Source organism: Ambystoma mexicanum, chromosome 3q (assembly GCF_040938575.1).
Source record: "Ambystoma mexicanum isolate Mex_15411 chromosome 3q, UKY_AmexF1_1, whole genome shotgun sequence".
NCBI classification, from domain to species: Eukaryota; Metazoa; Chordata; class Amphibia; order Caudata; family Ambystomatidae; genus Ambystoma; species Ambystoma mexicanum.
This window is the reverse complement of record NC_090926.1, coordinates 92,637,943-92,648,991: the sequence shown is the minus strand read 5'-3', so window position 1 is coordinate 92,648,991 and position 11,049 is coordinate 92,637,943.

The window sequence follows — 11,049 nt, the reverse complement described above, 5'->3', positions numbered from 1 at the left end:
CCCATCGAAACACGCCCCCCACAACACATGGCCTACCGTCCCGCGTTCCCACAGGTGTCCCGATGAAAACGGTACCTCACATGTGTGGGTGCACCTACCTGGCCGCCAAGGGGAAAGCCTAAAACACAAGTAACCCCAAGTCTGTTGTCCATTCTGCCGACCGGCGCAACTTACAGATATGGGCCTCGGGTGTCCAAGCCACCGAGGAAAACAGGGAACCCCATGCATTTTCGAAAAGAGGACACCCGTGGGAATCCGCAGAGGTGTGATTTGCGCCCATCGCCCCAGATTTTTTTACCCAGACAGCCCTGCAAAGTCGGAAATGTGGGGAAAAAAACGCTTTTTCCGCACATTTCGCTCGCCGCACCCATCGAAACGCGCCCCCCACAACACATGGCCTACCGTCCCGCGTTCCCACAGGTGTCCCGATGAAAACGGTACCTCACATGTGTGGGTGCACCTACCTGGCCGCCAAGGGGAAAGCCTAAAACACAAGTAACCCCAAGTCTGTTGTCAGAGGGAAATCTCCGACATTCTGCCGACCGGCGCAACTTACAGATATGGGCCTCGGGTGTCCAAGCCACCGAGGAAAACAGGGAACCCCATGCATTTTCGAAAAGAGGACACCCGTGGGAATCCGCAGAGGTGTGATTTGCGCCCATCGCCCCAGATTTTTTTACCCAGACAGCCCTGCAAAGTCGGAAATGTGGGGAAAAAAACGCTTTTTCCGCACATTTCGCTCGCCGCACCCATCGAAACACGCCCCCCACAACACATGGCCTACCGTCCCGCGTTCCCACAGGTGTCCCGATGAAAACGGTACCTCACATGTGTGGGTGCACCTACCTGGCCGCCAAGGGGAAAGCCTAAAACACAAGTAACCCCAAGTCTGTTGTCCATTCTGCCGACCGGCGCAACTTACAGATATGGGCCTCGGGTGTCCAAGCCACCGAGGAAAACAGGGAACCCCATGCATTTTCGAAAAGAGGACACCCGTGGGAATCCGCAGAGGTGTGATTTGCGCCCATCGCCCCAGATTTTTTTACCCAGACAGCCCTGCAAAGTCGGAAATGTGGGGAAAAAAACGCTTTTTCCGCACATTTCGCTCGCCGCACCCATCGAAACGCGCCCCCCACAACACATGGCCTACCGTCCCGCGTTCCCACAGGTGTCCCGATGAAAACGGTACCTCACATGTGTGGGTGCACCTACCTGGCCGCCAAGGGGAAAGCCTAAAACACAAGTAACCCCAAGTCTGTTGTCAGAGGGAAATCTCCGACATTCTGCCGACCGGCGCAACTTACAGATATGGGCCTCGGGTGTCCAAGCCACCGAGGAAAACAGGGAACCCCATGCATTTTCGAAAAGAGGACACCCGTGGGAATCCGCAGAGGTGTGATTTGCGCCCATCGCCCCAGATTTTTTTACCCAGACAGCCCTGCAAAGTCGGAAATGTGGGGAAAAAAACGCTTTTTCCGCACATTTCGCTCGCCGCACCCATCGAAACACGCCCCCCACAACACATGGCCTACCGTCCCGAGTTCCCACAGGTGTCCCGATGAAAACGGTACCTCACATGTGTGGGTGCACCTACCTGGCCGCCAAGGGGAAAGCCTAAAACACAAGTAACCCCAAGTCTGTTGTCCATTCTGCCGACCGGCGCAACTTACAGATATGGGCCTCGGGTGTCCAAGCCACCGAGGAAAACAGGGAACCCCATGCATTTTCGAAAAGAGGACACCCGTGGGAATCCGCAGAGGTGTGATTTGCGCCCATCGCCCCAGATTTTTTTACCCAGACAGCCCTGCAAAGTCGGAAATGTGGGGAAAAAAACGCTTTTTCCGCACATTTCGCTCGCCGCACCCATCGAAACGCGCCCCCCACAACACATGGCCTACCGTCCCGCGTTCCCACAGGTGTCCCGATGAAAACAGTACCTCACATGTGTGGGTGCACCTACCTGGCCGCCAAGGGGAAAGCCTAAAACACAAGTAACCCCAAGTCTGTTGTCAGAGGGAAATCTCCGACATTCTGCCGACCGGCGCAACTTACAGATATGGGCCTCGGGTGTCCAAGCCACCGAGGAAAACAGGGAACCCCATGCATTTTCGAAAAAAGAGGACACCCGTGGGAATCCGCAGAGGTGTGATTTGCGCCCATCGCCCCAGATTATTTTACCCAGACAGCCCTGCAAAGTCGGAAATGTGGGGAAAAAAACGCTTTTTCCGCACATTTCGCTCGCCGCACCCATCGAAACACGCCCCCCACAACACATGGCCTACCGTCCCGCGTTCCCACAGGTGTCCCGATGAAAACGGTACCTCACATGTGTGGGTGCACCTACCTGGCCGCCAAGGGGAAAGCCTAAAACACAAGTAACCCCAAGTCTGTTGTCAGAGGGAAATCTCAGACATTCTGCCGACCGGCGCAACTTACAGATATGGGCCTCGGGTGTCCAAGCCAGCGAGGAAAACAGGGAACCCCATGCATTTTCGAAAAGAGGACACCCGTGGGAATCCGCAGAGGTGTGATTTGCGCCCATCGCCCCAGATTTTTTTACCCAGACAGCCCTGCAAAGTCGGAAATGTGGGGAAAAAAACGCTTTTTCCGCACATTTCGCTCGCCGCACCCATCGAAACGCGCCCCCCACAACACATGGCCTACCGTCCCGCGTTCCCACAGGTGTCCCGATGAAAACGGTACCTCACATGTGTGGGTGCACCTACCTGGCCGCCAAGGGGAAAGCCTAAAACACAAGTAACCCCAAGTCTGTTGTCAGAGGGAAATCTCAGACATTCTGCCGACCGGCGCAACTTACAGATATGGGCCTCGGGTGTCCAAGCCACCGAGGAAAACAGGGAACCCCATGCATTTTCGAAAAGAGGACACCCGTGGGAATCCGCAGAGGTATGATATGCCCAAATCGCCCCAGAATTTATTACCCAGACACCCCCGCAAAGTCCGAAATGTGGGAAAAAATACGCATTTTCCTCACATTTCGCTCGACTCACCCATCGAAACACGCCTCCAACAACACATGGCCTACCGTCACGCGTTCCCTATCACATTATTTGATTGCAAGATTTGTTAATGTTACACCTTTTAGAGCCTTTGATATATATATGAATGAATTAATATTTATAACTCGCTTAATGCTGGAGACCAGTCTCTAAGTGCAGGGCTGGGATTCAAACCTGAGTTGCTCTATGTTGTGTTGCTTTCAGGACAAACCTGCTGCCCCTGAGCTATCCTCTCAGCCCCACATTACTGCCACAAAGCACATGTACACATCTTATTGTGCTATGGTGCCCGAAGCATTTGTCTTCCACCCAAGTCTGAACCAAAATGTTTTCTTTTCTCCTCACAATCTGGATCCCTCGGAGTGGTGGTACTGAACAGGTTTACATACTATATTTTAGTACATTTTCAATGAAAACGTGATATCTGGAGTAATCGTTCAAGTAATCATTCATGCCTCATGGGAAAACTCCACTGCCATTCCATTTTCCAAGGATCAGCCATTTGCAGTGTTTTTAATTTTTTAAATTTGTTTTACTTATCCACCATTCATAGTTCACGGATTCCATTTCTGGTGGTGACATTGGCGATCAATTGCTTTCCTAAAGTGACCTTAACCCTAGTGTCTAGGACAGGAACACGTTCTTGCAGTTGTCAATTTAACATCTACTCTCTTACTTGTATACCTTCCATCCTAATTGAACAGAGGTAAGCACTCAACCCCCCATGACTGAACTCCATCAATGGCATCTCGAGCATTAAACACACAGGCACATGTAGATCTATCAAATATCCATGTAGTGGTAAGGGTTCAATTGCCCTCAAAGTACTCTCCCATTCTTTGTTGATTCAGGTTACCAGTCATTTGGTCGAAAAAAATTGGTCGACCAGACAAATGGTCGAACCAATTTGGTCGAAAACCAAATGGTGGAATTTTTTTTTATTTTTATTTTCACCCCTTTTTTTGGGGGGGGGGTCCCCCCAGCCCCCTTTTTTTTCTAAAAACCCCTTTTCTTTTAAACGAAAACCCGAAAAATATATATATAAATAAATAAAAATATTCGACCATTTGGTTTTCGACCAAATTGCGTCTACCAAATGTCTTTCGACCAGTTTTCATTCGACCAAATGTCTGGACACCATTGATTCATCATTACATGATGGCTCAGCTAACACTCTCCATTTCCCATGACCTGCTGGTAGTTCAGACCCCTACCGGCAGATCATTCACTGAAGCACCGGCATTGTTAACCGCGGTGCCAGTGCTTCAGTGTTCCCATTCCCCTGGAATCCTATTGGACTCCAGGGGAATGGGATTTTACCGTTCCTCTGCCGCCTGTAATATCTCGGTATTACCAGGATATTGGGAAGCAGAAACAAGAAGACAAGGATGCCGGTAGGTCGCCGGTAGCACCGGAGGACTACCAGCAACCCTTGTCTGTAACACAGGGGTATGCAACCATTGACTCTCCAGATGTTTTGTATTACAACGCCCCAAAGTCCATCATAGTGTTGTCAATGGATAGGATCATGGTAGTTCTTTTCCAACACATACTGCCATAATTTAAAAAATGAAGCAGTGTAACATGTATTCTAAACGCAGTTGTCTTGCTCTCCAGCTTCTTAAAACAAGTCGCTATGTTACCTATCTTCACAAAGCAACAGTTCTCTCATTGTTCTTCTTTAAGTTATCATGTATGTTGGCCTTTTACTTTATAGAATGTAGACACATAGGCCTCATCACGAGTTTGGCGGTAACCCTTAAATCCGGCGGTAGCGCCGTTACCGCCGGATTTAAGGGTCCACCAAATCAGGGCTTCGGCTGATTTCCCCCCAGCTCTTTGCTGGGTGGGAAATCCGCTGAAACTTCACACTCATACCGCCGGCGGCAAATCCGCCGGCGGTAAGAGCGCAAAATTTCCCCATTGAACCCAATGGGGAATGGGGCATTCCCGAATGGGCACAATGGGGAATGGGGATTTCCAAATCTGCCAAACCTGTGATCCAGCGCTAATAGCGCCGGTGGGTTTGGCGGTAGGGCAGATAACGCCAGCGCTATTAGCGCCGGCGTTACCGCCCAACTCGTGATGAGGCATAGTCTTGTGGTGGTCAGCCGACACGTGTTTCGACATAGAGGGGTCTTTATCAAGGCAAGATAAAGGTTGTAGGATGAGGGGTTTTTGTTGCCCCTGGTCGAGCCCCTTTTCATGTTATCTCCCAGTATTGGGTCTTGGAATTAACCTGGGGCTAATATTACAGCCCCGGCAGTGCTGTTGTGCTTCGAGGGATAAAGAGCACCTGTGTTACACTGCTTCTTTCAATAGCATAATAGTCGACTTCGTTTTGGCATACCCCTAGATAGCTCTGAATCTGGACTGTGTCGGCTGTTCAATAGGTCAGTCAATATGAGAACCGAACTGAATAGACAAATACAATCTTGACAACAAATCACAAACAGCAAAAATAATAAGACATCACATACATGGAATATAGAAGCAAGTTGATGAGAGGTCAAAAGATTCTATTATGCTTACTTTATACATGGATATGATTGATCTGTTTCGATGGAACACCTAATACGTTTTGGCCACATTTTGCTCAGGATATTAAAATAATATGTACATCTATTTTAGAAAAAAAGGAAATAGAATACACAAATCAATATATGGCAAGATAAACATTTACTTGGTTACCTACTTGTATAACCAATGAATGGCATATACAATGAATAAGCCGCCCTGTCGGGAGGAACATTTTAATACATTAATATAAAACACTTCACAGAACAATGGAATGACTTAGCATGGTGCTCATTCACACTCTACACAAAGGTATACTTACAGAAATTCGCGTATCTGTGAAACCTCTCATATATATGCCTTAGTGAGTGAGGGAGGGGTCATGATTGTGAGATAATGGCCGGTCCCTAAATTAATGCTGAGGAAAAGCCAAGGACTATAATTTGGTGAAGGGTCATTATCCCAATTGATCATGACCCGTTTGAGATAGATAATGATATTAGTGTATGGACCTATGCTGCTAACATGTAATTTGAAGGATTATAGATTACTTTCCAAGTTGGATTCTTTGGCATGAAGTCTGTAACAGAGATTATAGACTGCATTCTTGGCATTCCGATTGGCTGGGTGGAGATCTTCAATGATTCTGGTAAATACATTTGGTAGAATCAACAGTCAGTGTACATTGCTCTATATAGGATATTCAATTAAAATGTTTAAAAATAAGATATGTTTATATAGCTAATGCTGTGCAATTGTTTCAAAATCCTACACCTGACCTTGAAGCTCAACTGAATATGGATGCAGAGAGTTATGTAGCCCTCTCCTGGGTATAACATTTCCCAATGTAAATACAAATGAATCCAGTTTGGCTGCCACTTTCAACGTGCTTCTCCCCATTTCTTTTGGAGAAGAGCGCTCCTGGCAGGTGCATAAACGTGCATTGCTTTCCCAGCCTACATGACACTGCGCCTCAGAGATCCACTTCATCTCTTTGTGACGGAAACAATAGATGCCTCCTGCTCGCATGCAGCTCGCAAGGCCATGCTTTCAACTCTGAACAGCGTTTATAATGAGACCTTGTAAATCAGCGGCCTCTGGCAATAGCATGGCATCCCTGGGCCCTTTAAAGCAATGTGCCAAAGACCAATGTGTGAATTTGAGCTTTCTATCATCCGTTTCTTGCAGTACCCCTATATACATGACAGTGTAAAACTGTCATAAAGGCAGCAGCTGTGCCCAATACGCAGCATACATACATTCTGATATTGGAAGAGAGAGGACTCTGCAGAATCTAGGATGCCTATAAACCACGCACAATTCACAACTGCTAATAAAACTCAAGGTGAGAGAAGTACAACCCTTCCTACAGAAACAATATGCACGGCCACACAAGTCCCCCAAACCTGACGGAAAATCCAAAAACTGCTCCCTTAACACCACAAATGGATCAGACCCAACCAAGTGCCCAGTAGCAGGTCCAGTAAACAAACACAAGGGGGGGTCATTACGAGTTGGGCGGTAAGGTGTTAACGGCGCCGGTAAAGGTGCCAGAGCCGTCAACCGCTTATCGCCTTATTACGAGGTCTCCTCAAGCAGACCAGGGTGCTAACAACGGGCCCGTTATTAACGGGCCAATTATTAACAAGCCCGTTGTTAGCACCCTCCCCATTCCCATTGAGCCCTCTAGGGTCTCAAATGGGAATGGGAATGTACCCTGTTCGGGTTCCTTGAATGAGGAATTACAGGGCCCTCCAAGGTTGGAATGGCCCGGTACCGGTAATTCCTCATTTAAGGAACCCGGACCCGGTACCCGGTAAGGGGGAGCCATGCCGCTAATAATGACCCCCAAGTTCTCGAGCAGCCCTCACAAAATGCCAAGTCCATAAGCAATCGCCAGTTCTGCGAAACTAGGGCTCCAGTTTGGAACGGATTACTGCTTCTCTTGCGAGCATATGCACATGCTCAGCATGGTGTGATCCTGCTCTTGACCACTGGTTTACCTCGGGCATGTATACACCGGGCTGCAGGATCCATACAATGGATACTTAAAACTTTTCTGCTGACAGCATCATTTTTATAATTGTGAAGTAAGCCCAGATAAATAAATGATAGCCATCCCTTTTGAGGCTTCACAATGGGCTTTCCAGGGGACGGGGTGCCTGTTGCGCATGCCCGGTAGGTTCAGATGGAAAGGGAAAATAAAGGAGTTTGCTTTCCCTTTCTCTTCGCTGTGGAAGCACAGGAAAAAGAAGGGTTCTCAGCACAATGCTTGAAGATGGAGAACCCTTGTGTCTGCTCTGCAGGAAGAGGATTTCAAGGAGGAACCCTGAGGAATAGCCCGCCTGCTGGATGCTGAAGCAGCTGTGCTATTCCTGAGGGATTCTCCTCCAGGGCAAAAATGTATTTGTAAGTATTTTATCTGTGTGTTTTAACAGAAACATGGCAGAGGACAAGGCAAGGCTAGGTACAACAATACACATATACTGAGAACATAGTCTCTTGATATAATCTAGTTTTGATCAGTTTTCCTAAACTTCCATTTGTAGCATACTCTGCTTTTTTCAGCCCATTGGTTTTAAAGAGTTGGCATATATACATCACAACCCAATACAATTAGAATTGTGAAAAGGCAGATATCAAAATCACCACTTACACCCTAGGCCATTAACTCCCCTTTTCTGAATGGGTAGAGTAAGAGCGGTGCACCAATGTAATAGGGATCAGCCAGATTGAGCAGTGGCGACCGGCACAATGAAAGCCATGACAACAGTGGAAGAACATCGACACCCATCCAGCCGCCATCTTTACAGCCCAAACATTCCCCAATAGTAACTGCCCTAAGAGAAATCCTACAAGAATGGTAACATTAGGATTTCATTAAGCTGTTTGATTCAGTACATTAGGAACTACTGAAGGCACCTGGGGCCTCACATAAAACCCTGATTGTTAGGGCTGATTGCCTGGAAACTTTCAGGTGCCCACAGCAATCCGCAGAAAGCACCAGCAGATCCCCATCTTTATACTCATACTAACACCTAAAATAATAACTTTTGGAGAAGCTGTGTCAGACGGCGCTGTCACAGTGCTGCTTATGCTCCACTGTGTTATATGTCCCATGGCGCTAATTTCATTAGGCGCTAATTAGCATTGTTGTCTCAGTATGACTCCCTTTCTCCCTGGCTGCCTTTCACAGGTGTTGGGGTGTAATCTCCTAGCAGCATCATTAACTTCTATTGGTTGTTTTTGTGTTCCAGTCCTCCCGGCTCTAGTTTACGTCTGAAATTCCTTCTTGCCTGTGTCGAATAATCGCAGCAACACACAATGGAGTGCCAATGCTGTTTTTGTGTTTGGAAGATGCATCTTTCGAGTGCACAATGAGCAAAATGAGCTGTGCACGAGATTGCCGTGGATTGTGAAGAGCTCAGACAACTGGAAACACATTTCATACAACAAGATAGCATTGGCAATGCGCACTGATCCTGCTCGCCTGAACTAAGCAGAGTGATAGTTCCTGTGTTTAAACCAATATCCGGCGAAACTGTGCTTAAAGCAGAGTACAACTCTGGAAGGTAGGGCCATGCCAAAGAGCACTGTGATTATAGTAGGAAGTGACAAGGTCAGTACAGGGCTCCAAGTCTCAGCAGAGACGCCCTGCCTCCATCCTGTGCATTCATGTATCCAGCAATTACTTTCAGTGAGTGGTAGTCTGAGGTCCTTTCAATTTAATAAAATTCATTAAAATCAAATGAAAGTGGAAGCAAAGCCTATGACTGGACTTGGATGTCTCTGCGATATGTAGCCCCATGGTCACCTTAGCGAGGCTCTCTATTATCCGGTTTAGGTTGAGTGTGGTCTATCGGACCTGTAGTGTCTTGGAAGCGTTTGATCACTTGCTTGTTTTGACTTTGTTGGTGGTTTGGAAGCTTTGAATTAGCTTTTGCAAGAAGCTTAAGCCTTAGACGTTTGATTAGTTTGCCTTTGCTTATATTTCTAGTTTGAAAAAGTAACCCACTTTAAATGACTTCAATTATTCAAATCTAAATTTACATTTTAAAAAAAATATGAACTGCCTTATGTAAACCTCTCAGACACGGAGGCAATGCGAAAAGCATAAGTACTGCCATTTTTGGTTAAAAAAAAACCTGCCTGAGCAATTAGCAGAAAGGTTTTCAGGAGACTGCAATTAACACAGAAGTGTTTCTAATGACTTATACTTACAATTACAAATGTTTTACACAAGTTACTTAAAGCAACCATTTTAAAAAGAAGGCTAAAAGATGGTGGAAAGGTTCTCTTGTTGACTAAGAAGGAAAGCAGGTAAATTGCTACCGCTCTCTGTCATCAGAAATAATGAGAGCTTAAGTTGCAACCTACAAGGAATACTACTACTACTACTACGACTGATAACAATTATTAGGATGATGATATGTTTTATATGGCACTTCATACTGCTATCATAGCTCTATATTGAAAATATGTTATTATTATCCCAACTTTACACCCAGCTCTTAGCAGCAGTCCCTTAACTGACTGGCCTGTGCTTCCAAACGCTGTCTTGCAGCAGCATTCTCTTCCTTGATATATACACTAGGTGTCCTGAAGTACAAGGCACGTGTTCTCTTTAATGCCCTTCCTCTCTCGTGCATGGACACAGTAGTTATGCTAAAACCGAGACTGATACTGGAACCATGTAAGTAATGTAGTGCCCTGCCCTAGCTCACCAAAGATGCAATGCAAATACCTTCAATGTAAGGCATGATTGAAAGTTAATGTTTGCCATCCTGACCTCTTTTATGAAATGAATCAATATTTCACATGTTATATGTTGTCTCTTTAATAATAATAACAGCACTTTGCCCCGGCTCTTTGGAGGCACACAGACATTCTCCACTTAAAGACAGCCTTGTGCATTGAGTAGGAGGGAATTATATGCACATCCCATAGGAATCGGACATCTTTTGGGGCATTTCTGTTTGAAACGCGTTTGTACATTTCATCAAACCTGCAATCCATCACATTCGCTCAACATTTACCAGGGCAGAATGGCTTTTCAATGACTGGGAATTAAAAGTCTGTATAATATGCATTTTTTAAAATATTTGGTGGGGATTTGAAAGTGAATTTTACACAGACGTTCCGATCTAACCTTAACTAGGAAGCCTTTATCAACTGACTACATAATATATAAATATATATATTTATTTTTTGTTAAAAAATACATAATGCAGTAACCTTATACTGTGGTCCTATCCAGACATCAATAATTGATACAAGACGCCTAAAGCTGAAGGTACAGTGGTTTGTAAATATGTTTAAAAATAAGAAGTGGCATTATAGAACCATAACACGTTGCCTGGCATGCATGTATTTTGTATGTAACATGTAACACAGCTTGTCCTTACACTTGCAATTGGTTGGAAAACCCTCAATCACACGATTGACATGCTATCTATGAAGTATATCCCGTGAACTACAGCAATCCCAGTCTATTAACCATTATTATTTGTTA